This window comes from Aphelocoma coerulescens, chromosome 4, assembly GCF_041296385.1.
Source record: "Aphelocoma coerulescens isolate FSJ_1873_10779 chromosome 4, UR_Acoe_1.0, whole genome shotgun sequence".
NCBI lineage: Eukaryota > Metazoa > Chordata > Aves > Passeriformes > Corvidae > Aphelocoma > Aphelocoma coerulescens.
The window spans coordinates 18,303,820-18,326,037 of record NC_091017.1 but is presented as its reverse complement, the minus strand read 5'-3'; the positions used below and the strand labels follow the sequence as shown (position 1 = coordinate 18,326,037).

The window sequence follows — 22,218 nt, the reverse complement described above, 5'->3', positions numbered from 1 at the left end:
ATGCTTCTCAAATGGGAAGCAACCACATCGATGGAGATGATGACACTCATTTGCTTGCTTTAGTTAACAAATATAATTAACACCCTTTCTTTCACATTACTTCTCCATTTCTATTGCAAACTAATGAAAAAGAATTGGGGAGGGGTGAAAGATACTTTTCCTGAGCTTTTTGTTAATGACAGGAAGAGAGGAAAACTATAACCTTTTATAAGTTATTGGAGCATTAAGGGGATCCTTTTTACAGCTACAGTTGTGATATAAAAAAACAAACTAAAACAAAACCTCCTCTATAGAAGCAGAAGCTCCAGGAAATTCCAGATGGACTCTGAAACATCACAGGGCAGCAAAGCTGTGCCCTGGGAGATTCTTGGACACATAAGTTAAAAAAATTCAGCATCATCAAACAACTTATTTAATTCGGGTCTCCCCTGAGATTTGCTGTCTGCAAAGTCCTTCCTAGAATTATAACATCCCCTCTGGACATAACATCCATCCACAGTTTCTCTGGAAGAGAACAAACGTGTGCACCCAACAGTACTTATGGGCAGATGCTGCCTCTCTCTGAGAATGGGCAGCACTTGTTAGCAATGCATTGAAGTTACTCCAGGCTTAGGAGAGAAACTTGCTTTGTCACTTTGAAGCTTTCACAGGTCTCTGCCAAGCAGGGCACAGCTCAGCAGAGAGGGGTGGTATGCATATTTCCATGAACTCCTTAGAAGAGGGACAGCATAAATTCTCAGGCAGGCTTGTTTCAGAACACATGTACCTTCATGATAAGAAAGTCCATTAGCCAACCCCCTCCACCTCTTTCCCCCTTCTTAAATTCTCCCTCTATTGCTTTAGAGGTGTAAAGAAGAAAGTGCTTTATGTCTTTGCACCAGACAAAGCCTATTTTCTTCTTTTTCACAAGCAAGAGTGCTCTGGTGGAAATGTATGAAACTGATAAAATTAGTCACAAATTCTAACAGACAAATATAAACCCCTTTCATTATTGCCTAATACTTTACTCAGATTCTGTAAGGTCTCTCTAATGCAACATTCAGTCACAAATTCTGAGTATCAAACGTAAATGCTTTCATTAGACAGAACTGATACAAGGGGTCCTGACAGTCCTAATCGTGCAAATGGTGCAGTTGGGAAGTTCAGGAAACTTGCAGAGGGAGATCCCAGCCATTCTCACTTCTAATCAGCAAATCTACAAAGTCTTTGTAGGGCAGGCAGGAAAGCCTGGTGCTTATTGTTAAAAGGCCCGAAATAATTCTTTTGTTTCCTTGCAGCATCACTGAGATACTGCCACTGTACCTGTAACCAGCAGTGCAGACAAATAAAAAGGGATGAGCTGTAGGTGTTGTCATTTCTCCAGTTTTAGTGTTGATTGTTAGAATATTGATCATAACCAATATTAACATTTATTTTTGTCATTCATTAATGAGTCTAAGATGACTAATGTTGCAACAAGTCTTACCTTTTATACTGGCCATTTTGTCTTCCTGTACCTGCAGAGAATTTCTTAAAATACAACCTAAATAATTCTTGAAGATTTATTATTAGGAGTGCCACAGATAATTGCATGGCAAAATAACTGTGCTTTTTAAGCATTAGTTTACTGATTAAGCTTAATTTACTGATAGAGATGTAACTAAAGTAGTCATTCATGTGGTACAATATGATAATGCACAGACAAAACGCTTTCAGTGATTGTACTTATAGATGAAGACATGAATTAACACTTAGAATGTACTTAGGAATATTTTCAAGAAGTAATTACAAGTATTGTAGAGGAAGTATTGGCTGAGAAAAAATATAAAGAACTGTTCACTCACCTGTAAACACCAGAATGAACACAGGCATTGCCTTAATCATCTTCATTTTTTGTTTTTGTGTCTGGAACAGGGCAAAAGCACCAGGGAAAAATGCCTGGGTCTCTGTCCCCACAGCATAGAAATTGGGGGTGTTACCCTCAAAAGCCACAGACCTCAAAAGCCTGCCCCTGCTGAGCTTATCATTCTGCTGCACTGCTTATTGGCTGAATCAGACTGGTTCCTGAGACAGCTGTTCCAAGGGCTGGGATGCCAAACGGGCTGTCGGACTCCAGCAGTTCGGGATCTGCTGAAAAGAATTTTTTCACTTCACCAAGTGTGCAGGGAGCACAGAAATGATGAGACCAACAGGTGAATGGCAAGTCCCTTTCATATGTAAAACAAGTTCTAAACTGCTCATTCACCAAAATACCGCAGTTTTGATGAGGATATTCTCGTATGCCACACCTACAGAGAGACTGTGTAGGTCTCAAAGCTCTTGGATAAGCATGGAAAATGCATCCAGATGGAAAAGCCTGGACACACGGAAGTGAAATGCCTGTTGATCGCAAAAGCCAAGCATTTTCTTTGGCACTGGTCACAGATACAGTCATAAATATTCACTAATATTTAGTGCACCAGAAATTGAAGCATTCAAAGCAAAACCAGTGCCAGCCTGTAAAGTGTAATGACTATTCACACACCTAGATATTTAGGATTATTTAAAGAAACAGTATTATGCCTTCCATAGCTGCTTCCCAAGTCCATCTCAAAATTGATGGTCAGTGTTCCAGATGGGTTGACAGAACTTCATCAGAGGGTATACCGTAGTATATGCTGAGTTGACTACTGATAATTTGAATTTAAAAGAAATAAATTTGTCAAGAAAAAGGAATTTGGTTGGCAAACTATCATCCTGCTGCCAAAATTCCTCCTGCTGCCCCCTCTTTCTCTGCTGAGATGATTTCTTTTGAGGTATACAGCAGTACAACAGGGAATACCTGTGTCTCCCTGGACCCACGAAAAAGATACCAGCTGGACTTTCAGGAGTGACAAGCAAGCAGGAATAACAAGCATTTGGACAAATATGTCCATTCCACCAGACAGCATAATGCTTGCAGCAATGTGTCATTAACAGCTCTTTTTCAGTGCACACCCTTATCTTTTATTGGGAACATTTATCAGGCTACAGCAGACTTTTGCAGTGAGAAACACTGGTACAATGTTTTCTGCCTTCCAAGTCCATTGCTAACCAGCATAAGAAACCACTTTAATTGTGCATCCTTTTTCTTCAAAGGCTTTCTCCCAAAGACTGCTTGTGTAACAGACATTTTCTTCTTAGATTTTGTTTGAAGACTATCTCCAGTAACAATTACGTTTTCTCTGCCTTCTTACCAACATTTTCACTGGAGTAAGAAATTAATATCTTCATGCATCTCCTGTGTACACAAAAAAAAAAAAGTATTCATGCAAGAGACAAGTTTGAAGAGCCCTCAGAGAGTACTCTGGAATTCCCTACCCTGGTTGCCATGTTCTGCATTTCTGAAACCTGCTGTCATTGCCATTGCTAGCGAGAATGCCAGAGTGAATCCAGTCTTCTAATTTTACAAAGTGCCACAGAAGCAATAGGTGCACTGTAAGACAAACAACACTGATTTATGAAACAAAGTAGAAGTAGGAGAGAAAATTCAGAAAGACACCTATAAACAAGTTTTCTGAAACTGCAAAATTCAGAAAGATCCCAGTTCTCTCCAGGAAGTTGTGTAAATATCTGGAACCCTCCTCCAATCTCTCTCAACTCTGTATTCTCACTTGCAGTGAGAATTCTTGTCCTCACACATCCAAATACAGGTACCTCCTGAAGTGACAGCAAATATACTGCATCATTTACTAATAACACTTTCTAAGTTTTTTCAGACCCTGTGAAATTTGTCATTCCTTTTCCACCAGTGGCATCTAGGAATGTTGGATGCTCCCTTCCTTTTAGGAGTGGGATGTGACAGCCACACACACTAATCTTCATGTCCACACTATTGTATGTGGTCGGGAGCTGTGGTGTGAATAGAAAACTATGATAGGGAAAAATAAAAATCATTACATGAAAACTGTATGATGTTTCATGATCTCCTTGCAAGATAGCTTTTATTTACTTATGAAATAGTAAGTGGCATATCTCCTAAACCAAAAGGTCTTTGTAACAAGATATTTACTCTAAGGTGACCCAAAATCATTGCTGCTGCAGATTCAGTCATACACACTGCAGTCTACCAGTTGTTTTCTGGTCCTCATATATATATAAATGTACACCCACACTTACAGTTGTTTTTCCAGGCAAGACTAAGGAGGTTCTGCAGGAATAGTCCTGCTGAATTTTCCTTGGAAAAGCAGGGCTTATCCCTCTGAAGAACGAGCTGCCAGGATCCTTTTCTGGCAGATTTTCCCAGCCCTAGTTGCGTTTTGTGCACTGCTCTTGTTACACAAATCCATCACCCACAACTGAGATAACTGAATAGAGCAGACTTCTTGAATCTCTGTGGTTAATGAGCAACGTGGTCGTAACATGTGGAAGAAATTTTGTCTAGTCTGATCTGCAGCCACTCACTGGTAGGTTCTCTCTCAGAAATTTATGCAGCGCCTAGCAGATATAGGAAGTGGAGGTAAGTAGTTCATTCCTCTTCCTGCTTACCTTGGCAGAACTACTGACACCACACAAGAAGTTTCAGTATTGTGGATAGCAAGCAATCACTGCTGTCTTCCACCTCATATTTGGAGAATTTCAATATTAATCTTATTATCTTTGCCTTTTGAATTAAAAGTAACATGTTGGCCTTTATGTTAGCTCGCTGTCACAGCAGTCGGTATGGGATGCAGTTTAATTTGAAGAAAATGTCCTCTTTATACTGGGCCTGCAGACATGTATAACACAGAACTTCTGTCTCAAAGCAGCTTTAGTTTCATTTAGGTCTGTCCTGCTTTTCCTACTTGCCAAAACTATGCATTACTCCTAATACCTACAGGAACAAAGGAGATTGATCTGCACATTGAATTGAATTACCTCAAAGTTACTGCACAAAATGATCCCATTTATTGAGGAAGGACCTTTCACAGGCCTGATGAAAATCTAACCTCCAAACAGCTCTCATTTCCATGCTTCCATGTTTGTGTTACAGTGGCAAAGTCCTTCCTTCACAGACTGCAGGTAGTAGTTTGCCTTCAGCACCATGTACAAGTTGCTGAAGTGAGAGACTGCCAGGTATTTATTTTTTCACATATGAGCATTTCACTCAGGAACTATAAAATGCTTCATCCTCTCTGCATTTTGTAACGGAGAATAACATTGAGCCCCCTGTGTTTTAGTTCCCTTGATCTATTGACCACACATTTTAAGGACAGGCTGACAGCTAGCATGTCAGTTATTTTCAGATATCTGTCTCTGTCAAATTCAGAAATCCCAAGAAAATAAACGAAGTGCAGGATTATAAATACATGTGAAATCAGAGCTGTCATCACTCTCATGGATTTTCCATTGTGCCTGCTGCACTGTTTTTAGGCTAAGATTTCCCAGATGTTTAGTAGGAATGTGTAGAGAGTAACACATTTCATTTTTCTGATGGGTGCAACATTCTTAAATTTAACCTATTCACAATTGGGGGGTTGTGCCTTTTTTTTTTTTTTCCCAATTGTATCAGTGGAATAGAATAATAAAACCAAAGTTTAGCAAGTCTACATAGTTCCTGATGGCCTGAAAGTTGTTGTTTCAAATTATTAGGTAGTCTTATTTATTCAGATGAATAAAACATGACAGAGACCCCTTGAAAGGATGCTGCTCATGTGGGCTCTCTCCAGTCCTCAGAGGCCACCACTGGGTCTGTATTGCTCTGAGCCATAGTGGAGCAGAGCAGGAACTATACTCTGATTTAAAATACAAATTTTAATTATGATTAAAAATTTAAAGTAGGAAATTTTATCCAAAATCTTACTTTGCTACTTGATATAACTAAATACCTCCATCTTTCTGGTCAAGCAGGAGGATAATTATACATTTTAATGGAAGTAAATATAGTTTGAACATACTTAGAAGCAGTTTTTATGCAAGTTGAAAATGCTGACTGACCCATTTTCTATGCTGCCTAAAATTATTCCCTTTCACTTGCCTTTTTTTTTTTTTTTTGTGCCAAACTGCACTTGGAAGAAAATTTGATTCCAGCTGAAAACATATAAAAGTTCTAGAATGAGTAGATCTTACATTCTTACCCTCACAATGAGACTTCTTATGATTTTTACTCTCTTTCTGGCTCAGACTATGGATGATTGAGCCACTAAAACAATCTCAAAGGCAGGAAATACCCCCTCTGAATCTTCTGAAGAGGCTGCTGTTGTCAGGAAGGTACTTGGAGCCCCCAGGTGCTTGAGCAGTGATGCCTCCACCAGAGCAGTGCTTTGGCTCTCTTTTAAACACCAGCAGTACACTTTTACTACCTGAGTACTAATGCTGCTGGCATTCCTCAGGCAGCGTGTGCAGCATTTTGGATCACTGGCACCTCACAGATCCTGGCTAGAGGACTGCTGCTGGACAGCCAATGGGATAACAGGGTAAAAATGTTTACCTTAAGAGTATTCTGCTCATGTTTGAGTTAAGGTGTCAGCTGTTTCCCATGCCTTTATTAAAATACAAACAATTTCCCCATTCCGAAGCTTTGCTGTACTTTGTATGCAGTCAGCTACTGCAATTTACTGTCAAGTTCTTACATGAGCTGCAGAAAGCTTAAAGGTTACAGCTAGGTGGCTTGTGTTCACTGCCCACAGCCATCAAATGACATCAGGAATGAAGTCATGTAATCAGCTTTGCCACCCAAGACACAGATTTTAAGACTGCACTTACATCTCTATGTGTAAATGGATTTGGCATGGTTTATATTACAGGGAAGACCAGCTTCTGTGCACACCTCCTCTCCTTCCCATCCCCACACTCTCTTCTCTCTCTCACACATCCCTACACATGCTTTTAGTCAAGAGATGTTCAATAACTACAAGTCTGAATTCTGTGACCCTAGGCCATTAGCCCTCTCAGGACAGACCCAATAAACAACTGAAACAGTAAAGAGCTTTAGGCATTTGATCTCTGGAGGAAACACCATCACTCTGCAGAAGATTTCTGTGCAGTGACAAGTGAGATGAAGGCAGGTTGGAGTGGTGACCTACAGAGCCTGCAGGCTGAGCTGTGTGCTACCATATCACAGGAAAGGTTTGTTCTGCAACAGCGACGGCACTGCCACACTGAGCTCCCTGTGACACAGACTCCTGGCACAGAGCTGCAGGATAATGTCTTCATTCATCCAGGACTTTCAATTTAGAATCCATTGCAGCATCCTTCTCTTTAATTGGAGAAGAGAGCAGCTGCCCATCTCTCCTGTAAGAGATTACATTTCAGAGCACTCAGAGGTACAGTTCCTTCATCAATACAATGTTGAGGAATATAAAAGCCCAGGGATTCCTTTGTTTGGGGTCTCTCCTTGGAGGTGTCAGCTTGAGCTCTTATTTTGTTGTTGCACCATGATTAAATTGTTTTAAGGAGCTATATGTCTGAGACTCTGCTGTGGGAAACATGGGGTTGGTGAGGGACACCTGTCTGTGTGACATTAAAATATATATCTGCAAAGTATTAATGCATGCATTCAGTTATTAACTCCTCCATACACAATTTTTGAGCACTTCTCCCTAGCATGCTTCTCTCAGAGCACAGTTTAACCCACTCCTGTTAACACTGTTAAACATGAGCTACCTTCTATTTGCACATCACTGAGCTAACATTAGCCAAAGAAAATTTCTCATTGCCTAAAGTCTGAGTCACAGGCAGAGATGGACTTCATGGAAGTCAGATATACCAAAGCATTTTGCCCAAGAAACATGGAATGCCTGGACCTTTGTAATTGCCCATCACTTCCATAGCTGACAGGATAGCAGTGACATTCAGAGCTGCTTTCCAGTTTGATCTCTATTTGACAATATTGTTGTGAAGGAAATAACTAAGATATATTTTCCTACCTTTATGCCTTCCCATACTCTCATGTCAGAGTGTGCTACATTAAAAGAAATATCACAATAACATTAAAAGAAATATAATCATAACTAAAAATCAAGCTCTGAACAATTGTGGTCTTTGAGTGGGTACTTAGGCTTCCCATTTTCTCAGCTAAATTCCAGTGAGTTGATAATAATGTTACCTATTTAGGCCTCATGCTTGAAGATCATCTGCTCAGTAGTATGTGGTGGCTGAAGCACGACCTTTCCAATGTAGGTTTGGTTCCTTTTCACAGACTGGGGAAAAGACAAAGGCCTGAAACAGATGGTTCAAATGTGAATAATCTTGCACGGTATTCATTTTTACAAATAAAAAGCTTTCTAGTCTTACAATTAGCATAAATATTTTGCTTCCCCTAATACACTAAGTTTCCATCTTATTATCTTGCACTTAAAATACTGTGAACTGAAAGACCATGTTAGAATTTTTAACATTGAAAAAAAGGACTCTGCTTTATTGCACGTTCTCTCAAAGCACTGCTTTGGAGAAACTTTGAATACCTGTTCTTGTCCTTGGGCACTAGAGGTCACCAGTGGAACAGACACGAGGAAAGGGATTGGTTGTTTTTTTTTTTAATAATAGTACGGAGGCCTCAATCCCTCTCCTGTGACTTTCATTTAAGTTGTTACTGGAAATCCTTTGGCAACTCGAATTTTCGAAGAGTGAGATTAAATTATTTCTTTCAAGCAAGTTATGTCTCAGATGTATAGCTGTCTATCTATTTGAAAGGGATGGGTGTTTCTTGAAAATATGATTTATTCATCCCTCTGATATTTGAGAGCTACTTGGCTGATACCTGATGTATTTGAGCTCTGAGTAATGTTGTTGAGACAGAACCACAGAACACCCAGCAGAAACACATGTTGTTTCAAACGAAATAGCATGGCCCATTTCAAGGAAGAAACAGTGCTCCTTTACTGGTTCCATGTGTGGTGTGTGAGGGGTTCACTGAAGCAGAACGTTCAAGAACATCAGTTGCATTTTTTGACCAAGAGACCTCACCATCTTTTAATACATTCAGGGCTTTCCATTTCTATGAGTGACACTTATGACAAGAAAACCTCCAAAATCCTCTTGCATGTGAAGAGGGTCAGAAATGCTTAGAAATCTATGCTTGAGCACAGCTATTCCCTTAGAGAAAATATATCCAGATTTTAACCTCTAAAAGATGAAAATTTGTTTAAAATATTTGTGTCAGATCAGTAGCTAAATTTAACAACCACCAAGTTTATATACTCTATCAGTTATTTATATAATGCACGATACTATTAAAATCCTAAAAAAGAAGCAGGTTTTTTAGTGATGATTCATTTTACAAAAGTGTTGGATGGGTTCAGTGTAATAAACATATAATGTGTAATAAACATAGTGCTGCAGTTATGGAAACTGACTATAATCAAACAACTCTACCAACAGAATGTCTTCTTGGTTCATTGAAAGTTATTATCATGTCAAATATCAACTCAAGGATTGTTTTGTCAAAAGATTTCAAAAGATTTTGGATATTAAACCTATCACAGATTGAAATTTTGGTGAAAAGTCTATTGAAACTCTATAAATCCTAAAACCTGCAGTAAGTAGCAACACCACACAGGCTTTTTGCACGCTTGCTTTCTCTACCCAGGTTTCATCTGACTTTGAACTCCTTTTACTTTGAGGTGCAGCACATAAAGAAGTCTTGAACTATACAAAGATAAAAAATATCAGGCAGGCAGGAGGAATCTTGAAAGAAATAAAAACAACTGGACACTATATGCTACATACTTTCACTACTTTGTTTAAAATAGCATGTTGATGTACTTAAAACACTTCAGATCTGTGTGTTATTTATGATGCTGTAAACATACAGAAAAGCATGAAAGTCACATTTTCCACTGCATCCAAGGAGAGAAATTTAAAATTACAGCTATTGGAAATCTGGTTTACGAGCTGTGTGAAAGGTGCAGTTAAATGCAGTGCTGTAAACTTTGGCCTACAATGCCCTACGTGTAGCAACTCCTAGATAGGCTTAAAGAAAAGAAAAATCAAACTAGATGGAGACTCCTGGCTGCATTCTGATTTTTCTACATTCTTCTGGAAGGAATGTGAATCCAGCCCACATCTTATATATCCTTGTATGAGCAAGACACAAACCCAGAAAACTGCAATATATAAGTTAACACACAACTTATGATCAAAGGTAAGCAGGGAAGACAGCTCAGCTCAGCAGGGAGGAGTATCAAGGGGTTTTGTGAAGCTTTGTGAGTCAGGCATCAGATCTGGGACACAGAACTTTGAGGAGGGTCTTTTCTTGTGAGCTCCTGCAGCTTCTGCTCATGGGCTTTTTTCCCTTCTCTTCTCCTCCCCCATCTCTCAGCAGCCCACAGCAAATGTGAGCTGAGTGTAAGCAGAGCATAACATGGCACACCTACTGTACTCCTATGCCTGTACCCAGCCCAAGGTATCCCTCACACCAGGACCAACACACACAGGAAGAACAAAGCACCAGCAATAGCTGAGAACTGGACTTGCATGGGGAATTCACCATGGGGCAAATCTAATTGCCTTCTGCTTCTTTTGGCCAACCAATCCGTGCAACACAGCATCAGTACATTCAGATATGGTCTTTACTGCCCACAGGATTTATCCAGTAAGTCTGAACTGGACTTACCTAAAAAAAAGGTTATTTCTTTTACTTAGTGCACTCATAAAAGGCTGGAACCAGTGAAGAACGTTAGACACTGGGTTATGAGATACAGCTCTGCAGAGGTAGAGCTTTCACCTGGATCAGTTCTCCGTTGCCTGTACCCTGTATTTGAGGAATATTTGAGGAAGTGTGTGCTCTACAGACACAAATGCTGGTGCTGACACAAGACAGCACACGCAGGAAGGGACAGGGGGGACCAACCCTTTTGGCAGAAGTCTGAATTAGTTTGACTGAAAAGTCATCACTGAACTGCAGCATGTATTTTACGAATATGCATATAAAAGACAGAAGTTGGCATGAGAGTGGGCCTTCAATTTCCCCTTTAATGTAAAACAACCAGAGATGTTGATATTCAGGGTATGCTACCAAGCTCATCTCATGCCTTTGTGGATGTGGGTCTCAGCAGAGGGTAAGGGTAGCAGCACATGAGACTGGCTATGTAGCTGGGTTGGAAGAACCAAGGTGTTTTTCTTGCCGATCTCAGGGAAGCATCTGACACTTTTACTGTAATAATTTACTACATTTTTCATATTTGGTGGATATATGTAGGTCCTGGAAAAGCTCTTCTGTATTTACATAAATCTACTATAAACAAGTCTCATTTACCTTCATCCACCCATCATAGAGTTCTGTAACTAGAGGAATTAAATATTTCAACTAGTAAATATAATATTTTATCCCTCTGGTCCCTTCCCATTTTCTTAACTTTCATCATCTTCCAAAATTATGTTTCTGTTTCAATTATTCAGTTGTTTTGTTGTTTTGCACTTTGTTTCTTCCCCCTAAAAATGTCTTCTTGGTGAGAAAGCTCTGATCAGCTGGAAACCAGCATTCTGAGGAGTAGAATATGCCTTCAGGTTGGTGAACCCAACAGATGGGCCAAGTGCATCAGTTTTCCGATCCTTTTCTCTAAGCAGCTGAAACCCTCACTGGTTTGACAGGATCAATGTGTTTCTCAAGTCCTTACAGCCTTGCTCTACCTGCTTTGTGCTGACCTTGCAGGACAAGGGAGTTCACTTGGGCATTTGGGGCTCTCTCTATAGCTGCAAGTGGTTCCTCTCACCCAGGTCCGGGCCTATGCTCAAAGAGAAGAGGCTGCACCCATTGCCACACTGGCTCAGAGGAACCTGGCTGCTCGTGTTTCTCAAGAGCTCTGGCTTGCTGTGTAACTCAGGCTAAATCCTGGCACAAATAAATTGCTTAATCTTGAGATCTGAGCACACAGCAGTGCCAGCGAGGTGACAGAGGCAGTTTAGAACTCCCTGTGTGCTTTGTTCCTGAACCTCAGCGTGCAATTCCAGAGCTGTTGGGGTTTTCCACCAGGCCTGTGCCATACCAGGAGTGAAGTTAACCATGACGGTTACCTTTGCTGTCAGAGCCCCTGCAGTCCAGGCAGGAATGCAAGCTCAGGCTGGTAGCCAGCTACCCTGAGACTGTGTAGTTGCTGGACTTCAACAGAAATCAACTCGTAACACAGAGACTATGTTGGTGGGGGAAGGGACAGCACTCTATCCATGGCCACCCACTGCCTAGGAAAAGTCTGGCAACAGGGGTGTTATTCTTCTTCCATTGGCAATCGTGGGACTTTTGCTAGACTTGATCCTAAATGAATGCATTTTTCTGACCCAGAGTCCTTTTATGTGGTTCGGTATGGAAAAGTGCCATGGTATTTGTCACAAAAAGTCCTTGCTGGCTAATCTGTTTTTAGGATTGTTGATGGTTTATAAATTAGAATTATTAGTCAAACATTGCTCTGTGTGTGCAAATCCCTACAGACTGGGCTATAGGGCCAGCATGGAACCACCTTTCTACCTATAGCAAGTTGTTTTGACAGAAGGTAAAGGCAGTCAGAGCAAAACCAGAATGGTATGTAAGCAATTTACCCCTGACACGTACTCTAACATATCTTAGTCATTGTATTGGTGCAAAACATTTATGAATCTCCAATAAAAGTGAACTTCTTACATTCAAAAGCCTTGGCACGTCCCACTTAAATGTGCCGTACCTCTGTGGCAACTAACTGCCTTGTGATTTCTCTCCATGTTAAACAGAACAGGGACACATTAGCAATTTAAAGGTCAAAGAGGTAAAATTAGATGAGTGTGCTGGTTCTCTTTAATCAAAGCACAAACCTTTCAGTAGTGCACCAGCCTGCCCTTCCCAGGCATTCAGGATGCCTGCCCTAGAGGTGAGCTGAAAGTGGCATTTAGAGGTGAAGAACCCTTCATGGGTGCATGGCCATAAATCCCAAGTCAGGAAAGTTCTGTTACTGACAATAGGCTGAAATAATCAGAAAATGAAAGCTGGCAGGCACTTATGTACATCCATGTGTTGCTCTACTAACCCGACTCAGATGTCGCACTGCCAGATTCCATCACTCCCTTTGTATTCCAAATTCCTCATTCATCCAATTCGCATGAGTAAATTGATATAAAAATATATGTAGTGCTAAATTCTGTGACAGATGTAGATCTGAGCCTTGAACTGCAGAACATTCAAAGCAGCAAAAATGGCTCAAATAATATCGACCCTGTATTTTTTTGTCGTTCCACACCTGGCTGAGTTTCAGAGCCCCTTTGCCCACTCTCCAAATTCACCTTCTTACATAAGAATGTTCCTGGGGATATGCAGGATGGATGAATAACGTAAAACCAATATGGATTACTTAAAAAAAATTGGGAATTTTTTGCAAGTGCTCCTCTCTGCCTCTAAAATTCAAAGCTTGAAACTCAGAATGGGCAATGACATCAAATGTGAAAGAAAAACACAGTGTTAGCTGATCCTGATGCCCTGAAATTAGGCCACCTTCAATTGAATGATGTTTCAACAGGAACCTGTATCTTTTATACTAGTGCCATGTGAAAATCTGTCCCTGCAGTTTCAGTAACTATTTTTTGCATCAGACTGGTTCTGATAAACTTCCTTTTTTTTTCTTATTCACATAAACAGAAATTCACAGCTTTGGGAGAATGACTTCCTTGACCCACAGTTTTTATAGAGATAGAACCCAAATTCTGTACATTCTGCTCTTTTCCTAGAAATGCTAATTACAAAATTAATACAATGTCCAAAACTACGGACTAATCTAAAGATCAAATGGGGGGTGGGGAGGCAGGGCACGGAAACCAAACCCAAACTCCTGTTTACACTAACACTGAGTGTAACAGCACAGAGAACTATATTTGCCATCCCCCAAACTAAATTTCACTTAAGAACCAACTAAATATATTTGCTTTGATAAGTCTTTCAGCCAAGGGACTTCACTCTCTTTTCTTTTACTTGGCAACCTGAAATACATTGTTTGTTTTGTGTTTGGCAAAAGATATTAGAAAGATTAGAAGTGTTTATGTTATTCACAGTCACATTAGAATGAGAGTGTGTGACAGCTGCTAACTGCCTAGAATTTATGCAAAACTTCTCCATTTAGCTTTCTACATACATATGTATGTGTGTGTGTGAGTAAAAAAAAATTAATGTATGTATATATATATATATAAGCACATATACAACATATGTAAGTATACCAGGTCAGCTTCCAGACAATTCCTCTGGAGCATTTTCTGCAGCAGCTGATAGAAACAAGGCTAAAAGCTGACTTGAACAAGTGGTAAATCTGTAGTGGCAGCTTTTCTTGCCAAAATTTGTCGGGCAGCTTCTCACATAGAGGAGGGTGCTAAAGCAGTGACTTGAATGGCCTGAACCGTCTCCTTGCTATGTGGCCAGAACCCCACACCATTTTTAATCCTTTTTACCTCTCAGAGGAGAAAGGATGGTCAGAACTGCGTTACCTCTCTAAAAGATGCACATACATCTGAGTGGAGATCAGCCTTCCTTGGATTTCTGGGCAGTGGCAGTGTGAAAAGAAGGAAATGCAGGCTTTTCCTGCTCATACTTGATGTTTTTTCATCTAGCACTATCAAAAGGCAAGTTATGACACACAACTAAGAGAATTAATTTTCTGTGACGGCGGACAATGGAGATGTGCTCAGCTTCTCAAACATAAACACCCCCCCACCCCCCAGAAGTATGATCTGCAACAGAGCCACTTAATATCTTTAAATCAACATTGTTTCCTCCTATCAAACATTCTAAAGGACACATCTGTGCAGACGAGAATAAAACCTATCAACAGGGGACAAAAATGTGTGAAGTTGAGCCTGTGCTCTACATGTGCAGAGTAAGACAATATGCACAGAGTACTGACCCACCACAATTCTACCATGTAAGTGAACATGTATTAGCCTTGTCTGCAGCTACAACTTAACTGAGGCTAAGCAGCCCCTCATTTGCATCTTTCAGAGGTACACATTGTCAACAATGTGATTTTCAAAGTGTTAACAACGTGCAAACTTAAGACAGTTGCAGTCACTAAGCATTATTTTGATTTTTTTCTAAAAAAAAGTGAACATGAAACTGTTCATGAACAAAAGGAAAAAAAGGAAAAACCTAAATTGCTGAAAAATGCAAACTCATAGATGACAGATTTCAGACCATAAGACAGACTGCCAAAAACTTAGAGCCTATAAAGTGATCAGGGCTGAACTTGGGATGTTCATTCGGTTGAAATATTTCTCTGCTTTGTTTGGTCTTGGTTGTTTTTTGTTATTTCCATGGTTTTGTTCAGCTCACTCAGCCCAAGTTAAGACTGTGTTTTTCTGCAGTAGGGATACAGCTCAAGTGTCAAGGGTAGTGATGATTAATACATCCATATTTTTCCAAGTCTGGCTAAGCCTATATGATCTTTCTCTTCTTTCTTTTTGTCAACTGTTTGTCCACTTCTCTCCCCTCTTCGTTTAGAACATCCCACAGGTTGGATCCTGAAAAAGGGAATTCCATGACTGGACAGAGGTACATGGGATCTAAAATATAAAAAATTCCTAAATTTGACATCAGCTGCAGTTGCTAACAAGCCACTGCCTCACTCCTGGTTCAATACTGTTTACAAGAGAAGGAAAGGAATGGTCAACATATGTTATGGAAAGAATGAGCGACCCTGGTGGAATGGGTACCAGAGATCCTGTACATTGCTCACTGGCAAGACATCTGTTTTCAGCTATGGGGCTTTTATTTGAGAACTGATGAATAAAGGCTCACCATATCTAAGGACCATTGCTAACTCTGGTGACAGAATTTCTCTGCATGTCACCCCTATCACCCTGCACTAGTGATGTTGCCCAAGCATCAGGATATGCTAAATTTTTATTGACTTCTTACTTCGAGTTGCCACTACAATGTTTCACTCATCATGCCATGCTAGGCCATAGTGAGCCTAATTTAAACACTGAAGTTAGAGTGGGACATGTAAGTAGCATTACATCTCTAAAAGAAATTAACCTGTTGAAATTTCTTCTCCATTTTGCTAAAAACTTTCCTTCAGAAAAACTTAAAAGTCTGAAATTAACCTGCGTATTGCCACTGAACTGGAAACATCATCATCACAACGCAGAAAAATCAGTTAAATACCCATGGGAAAGGACATTCAGATAGATGTAATGCAGACAAAATGCAAATAAGCTCCAAGAGTCAGACTTTTTAAAACAATAATTCACTGTTATTGGGAGGGAGGAGATGTTTACGGTCATCTTATCCCAAAGGCCACCACATACAATATTCCCACTGACTTTAATAGTTATAGGAGGTGCTGATTTATGATTGGGTATAAGGATGTTTCAGTCTTCACCTCTTCACCTCTTATTAGCACTTGTCTTCTGCTTCCTTGCCACAGTTTAAGCAGTCCCAGATGCTGTGCAGCTCCAAAGCTCCCCTCTAGCTCCCATAAAACCAGAAAAATAGGATCTTGTGGAGTACATTGTGAGTGGTAGAGATGAGGCAGGAGGGCAAAGGGGAAGGATTCTCTGTAGAATATGACCGGATGAGCTAAGGATGGTCTCAACTCGCTGCTAGTTAGAGTTAAACCCAATGTTGCCCTGAATATTACATGAATTTTCAAGCTTAATGCTTTTACCAGTATAAGTACCTTCAGCAAATCTCAATCCACTCAACTGAATATCTTAGTAAGAAAACTTAGCGGTGAGGGGTTAATGCGTATTAGTCAGAAATGTGAAAAAACAAACCTATACAAATTTAAAACAAGTATACATTTTTCACTGCCTTCAAGAATGAATCTGCTCAGGCATTTCAAAACTACAGTAATTCTGCCAGTTATAATTTCAGTGATTGGGATAAATGAAATCTTTATATAGAATAAAATAATTGAGGCTAATGCTGTTTTATTTGAATAAGAATGTATGGAACTGACTTTATCCTAACATTGCTGTTTAAAAATACCATTACATTGCTCTAAATCTGGAAGAAGTTCCTACAAAATCTCTTGGGCTGTAGAGTAATGTGGAGAAATGCATATAATTATCTCTGGAGAGCAATATATTCTTCTCAGAGTATTACAAGTCCTGCAGTTTATGAATGATACTTTCTACAGTGCTGTGGTAAACAGGAATTTTCACTTGCCATATTCTAACTGTAATTAAGAAAGATGGTTTAGTCACTTTGTCTCTTCCTACCTCTGCCAGAAGGTCAAGATTCATATAAAGATACACAACTGCCTCTCCAGTATTCGTTTTTTTAAGTAGGCAAATGCCTCTCCCTTTTCTGGCAACCGCACTCCGACCTCGTTATTGTGAAGTCAGGGATTGTGCCTGCAATATTGCCATTAAAATGGCATGCAGGGGGCAATTTAGCAATGATACACACATGCATCAAATGCCACCGGCATTCAGTTTTGAAACTCCCTCAGTTTTTTTCTAAGCCGTTCCCTACATCAGTAAATAAAAGCCACAATAACAACAACAACAAAAAATACCTTCTCCTTATTAGACTGCCAGAGATCCTAAAATCTAGCTGATATCTGGTTCCAATTTGTCTTTGTAGAAGGGAAGCCAAAGCCTTGCTTTTCCTCCTCCCTGCAGAATGCAGCCAAAATGTAGCCTAACCTGGGTGCACCCACCCACACTCACCCGTGCGTGCATACTGGTCATGGCTCGAGTTAATAAATTTGATTAGCTCGTACAGTACTCCAAGCCAGCAGCCCACAAGGCAGGTTCAACCAATACCTTTGCTCCACTCACTGCTCTCAGCAGACCACCAAGGCTCTAGTTTGTATTTTTAAACCTGGGTTAAATTGTGGCATAACCACAAACCATTGTATGCGATTAACAGTAGGGTTCCAATGACTGACTGACAAACAAAATCTTAGCACACTGAGTCTGCTTCTCCCAGTAGTAAACACATGTTATTAATGAAATGATTCTAACAGGCTACACAATTGGAAGCCTTTTTCTTGATTGACAGACTATGCTTTTCTCAACGGGCAAAATAAAGAGGGCAAGAAGAGTACACTTGTATTTTTTATTTTGTGAAGTAAAGACATAAAACTATTGCAAATAGTCTCTCCATTCAGTTATAGCCCAATGGGGTGTTTCTCTGGCCAGCCACTGAGTGATGCATTACCTTGATACACAAGCTCTGTTTCTATGAACAGAAGGGACTGGAATTACAAAAAGTGCTGCCCTCCAATTCTTAATGCTCCCTTTCCATCGTGGACCCACACCTCTGTCATCACTGACATAGCTTAACAAGAGAACAGATGACTGGGGAAAAAAAGGAGTATGTCAACATGCATGTGGCATGAGATCATGACACCATCACTCAAAACCACTGCAGACTGGTACAGTTTAATCGCCAGCTGCTGGAAACAAGGCTCACTAAGCTAGGCTGGGTATTGAGCAGCAGGGTGGAACAGATGGGCTTCTCATTCCTAGGCACTGGAAGTTCATACTCTCCAGAAGAAACAGCAATGGCCAAAAAACAGGATGGGAAGCATTACACAATTTCACCACGCCTTTTTTTTTTTCCACAAGGAGCGGATGAAACACATATCCAGCACATCTTTAATGAAACAATTCATACCAAGACTGTCATCACAACTGCCAGGGCCTCCAAATTGGACCTACAATATTCAGGCATGGGATTTAGTTACACACTCAGTAGCTGTGTTCTTCAGGCTATGAAGCAGCCCTCCCTACTTCAGTCTTTCCCTGGACAGTTCATATACGCTACTACAGTGTCATTTGCCAGGCTGGAGGACAAAAAGAGGAAGCAGGGGGTTCTGTCAGTGCTGCTGCCAAAAGAGAAAAATGCAAGTTCTTAGCCTCACTCTGATGCAATGGCCACAAGTTACGGGCAGTTCACCTACCAGGATTATCATTACCCCTAACAATGCCATTACAGCCAGTAAACAGTAACACACACGTTACTCTCATGGTAAACTTGCTCCTGTTCTCAAAAGGAAGGTTTGGAATATTTGTCTTCGTGCCAGTCTGCACAGCAGAGCTGCTATCATTACACCACATGCTTGGCCTCGAGTGCTGCAAAGAGAGGATGAGATGAAATACTTGCCTTTCAGGGGAGGTTCTTACTGGGGAGCAGAGAAGCAGTATTTGACACTGAGCACATTCAGCACTCCACTATCAGCACTTTCTCATGCTTTTTTTCATATCAAACACACTAAAAGGAAAGATCAATATTAATATTGCTATTTTGAGTTTATTCCAAGCAACTGTTGCATCACCTGCATGTGAATGGCAATTTTGCTGGAATAAACAGTGTCCATGGGATTCACTGTTTCATTTCAAAGAAACAAGCTGTGAATGCTGAAAGGAGATTTCTTCCATGCAAAAGGTCAGAGTTCATGTTAGATCAATCTGTCACAGTTGAGTCGCTGATATTTCCATGCTGCCCTGTTCTCCCTGTACGTGGTATACAGCATGCTGAACAGGGTTTGCTTGGTCACTTTTTATAATTTATTATTGACCTCCCTCTGGGAGACAGATCTCACATCTCAGAACTTTGCAGCCTTCTGGGGCAGAAGAAGAATAATTTATGGGTGGGAGGGAACAGAAAGCTAGAAAAGGAAGGACTGGAGGGAATGAAACAGCACTGGTGCACTCAGGCAGGATTATGTGTCAGCCTGTGACGCTGCCTTCTGAAGGCCCATGAGGGATGGTGTGGATTTCCTCCAAACAACTAATGCAGATTTTCCTGGATGTTTCCTGCAGTTTGATGTCTACTGCATTTCTGCACACCCACTTTAGTCCTTACCCTTTTCTGTTCATGGGGGAATGAAATGCTGCATCCTCTGCAGAAGTGACCCAAACTAGAAAGCCAGTTGTTACTGCTCCTTTTTCTGGCTAGGTAATAGCCACAGGCTAACCTAGAAGTTTTCTTCAGATTCTGCTCCTGAGGATCATTCTTCTCAAGAAGAGAAAAATTTTTCTTCAAATAGAACTTCAAGGAAAGAGATAAACTGCTTTTGCCTGCTTAGTTGCATTGTTTTCTGTTTCTCTCATTAATAATAGAGTGGCAAAAAAGGCTCCCCCACCTTCCACAGAGAAGAGGAGAAATTGCAAAAACAATAGAAAATAATCCAGCTATAGGTTGCTTTAAACACTAGACTTAAGCAAGGATTTCAGTCAAGGCACTTTGGAATCACACACAGCATGGAATATTTCAAAATAAGGTGACACCCTCTCATTAAACCTTAGAAATTAATAAGTAACCTTAAACTTGTTGAAAACAGTTTCAGTGGGATCAGTGACTTAAACGAACACGTGCAAATGCTGATACTAATTTGCCTTATTATATGATGGAAATCATACTAAAGGTAACCTGACATATTGCTAAGCAGGGATTTCTGCCTCTCAAGGACCAAGGAGTGAGAGAACATGAAGTCTGGGTTTTATTGCTCCGGCTGGGCTGGCTGTGATGAGGGCTTGGTTCTGCTATCATAAAGCACAGACACATCCTGTTGCCAATTAGACTCACCGGTATTCCGGGGCAGCAGCATTGGGCCCCTGGGATGTTGTATAGTTTGCTTTGCTATGTAAACACCATGAAGTAATCCAGGCAGTGAAGGACACAGATGAGCAGACAATTTGCAGCATACTAAGCAAAAGAATAAAAGGTCTGCGAGCGAGAATCAGAGAATAAATATTAACAATGTCCCTGGGATATAATATCCACTGGTCTGCAGTCATTAAAAATATATACAAAAGAAAGTTAAGGGACTAAGTAAAATAAAATACATCTGTGTTTTGCTTCTGTGGATAGACTGAGAGAAGGACATACTGTGGGGGAAAAAATGTTTTAGTTATTCACTTTGATTTTAGTACATATCAAATATAGCTTCAAGGTGGAACTTTTTTTCACATAGCACCTATGCTTGATTTAACTGGGCTTTGAATCAAGCTGTAAAACCAAACATTCATTCTGTACCTGTTTATTTATCTCTTTCGTGAAAGTAAAATGTAATAAAATGTCCTTAGACACATTTTAGTTGGAGCAACTTTGGTCCTCCTTGTTTGAAAATGCAGTCCCACATCACCCTTGAAAAATCTATTTGATACCAGCATAAACTTGTACAAAAATGGGACTGCAACATATTTAAGAATGTGCTCCCGTGTCTTTCTTCCTCTCCTTTTGGACACACAGAAATTAGATATTCAGGATGTTTAAAACCTATCAGAGTCCATTGATCAAAGAAAATATATAAACCCATGTTTATTAACAATGTTTGTGTTTAAATAAAACTAATGACAGCACACCAACATCAAAATATTCCCCTTAGTCCCTTGGTGCTCTTTGTTTATGGCATTCAGCACAGAGAGCTCCTTCCCACCCTCCCATTTATAAATAGTGCTTTGCTGATGGTAGTCTTCTATTATCAGTTTTACAACAGCATGTCATTCTGTCTTTGAAATTTCTAGATAAGACTATGGAAAAATTGCATGGTTTACTGTTTTGAAGACTGTCTTGAGAACCAGCATTCCTGGTTTCTATTCCTCTCTCTGTCAGCACTTTGCTGTGTGGCTGCAGCCAAGTTACTCATCTTTTCTCCTCTTTGTTCCGCTACATCTGCCGTCTTCCAGATCCTTCATCCATCCTAATGTTGAATAGGTGCAAGCAGTTTTCTGGAGTTTTGTCTCGCTACTTACAACAGAATAGAAACTACTGAAGGCAAGGGACAGAAAAAATAAACTCTGTCCCAAAGGATTTTGTTTGTAGTGAAAGGGCCAGAGATTTCACAGGAAATAAAACCTGGGCAGCAATGTGACCAGCCCTATGCACTATTCAGTACACCCAGGAAGGAGCAGCTAAGCACTCATGAAAAAAAACTGTGGGAAGAGGGGATGTGGAGATGCATGGCAAAGAAATAAATTCAGAAAAAAATAGAGAGGAAAATGTTAAAACCAAAAAAGGTACAGTAGAAGCTTCTGTTCAACAGCTCAAGCACATCTTCCATGCCAGACCGTGTCGACTGGCCAGCCACAACTGGATAATCCTGGGCAGCTGGTTATTGACTTCCCTGGCTATGGCAGGAAGCATCACAGCAGGAGTCAGCAGGGCCAGCCTGGACACCCCTCTCACAGACAGCATTAAAATTGTTTGGTAGGAATTATCAGTGTTTAAGTTTTCCCTCTCTCTCCCCCTCGCTCCTTCCTACCAGAGTGAAAATGTCAGCTCCTCATCTGAGAGGGCCAAGGCAAAAACAGTTGGCACAGAGCAGGCATCTTTCAAGGGCTTTTTGTAGTCTTTTAGTAGGGAAATTTCTGAGGCCTCAATAACCAACAACATTG

At 40.4% G+C, this 22,218-nt stretch overlaps 1 long non-coding RNA gene across 3 annotated transcripts in view; it reads right to left on the bottom strand.

Moving 5' to 3' along the window:
* Nucleotides 1-2,690: 2,690 nt before the first annotated feature.
* LOC138109471 (uncharacterized) overlaps nt 2,691-22,218 on the bottom strand; it is a 59,479-nt gene continuing 39,951 nt past the window's right edge. The window contains exons 2-4 of one of the 3 annotated variants that reach the window (XR_011150496.1): nt 8,024-8,136; nt 3,319-3,433; nt 2,691-3,238 (exon numbers count right to left, since the gene is read on the bottom strand). This is a non-coding gene — a long non-coding RNA (uncharacterized lncRNA). Of the gene's footprint in view, nt 3,434-8,023; nt 8,137-22,218 lie in introns of all 3 variants that reach the window. The other 2 variants (XR_011150495.1, XR_011150494.1) reach the window with 2 other exon arrangements.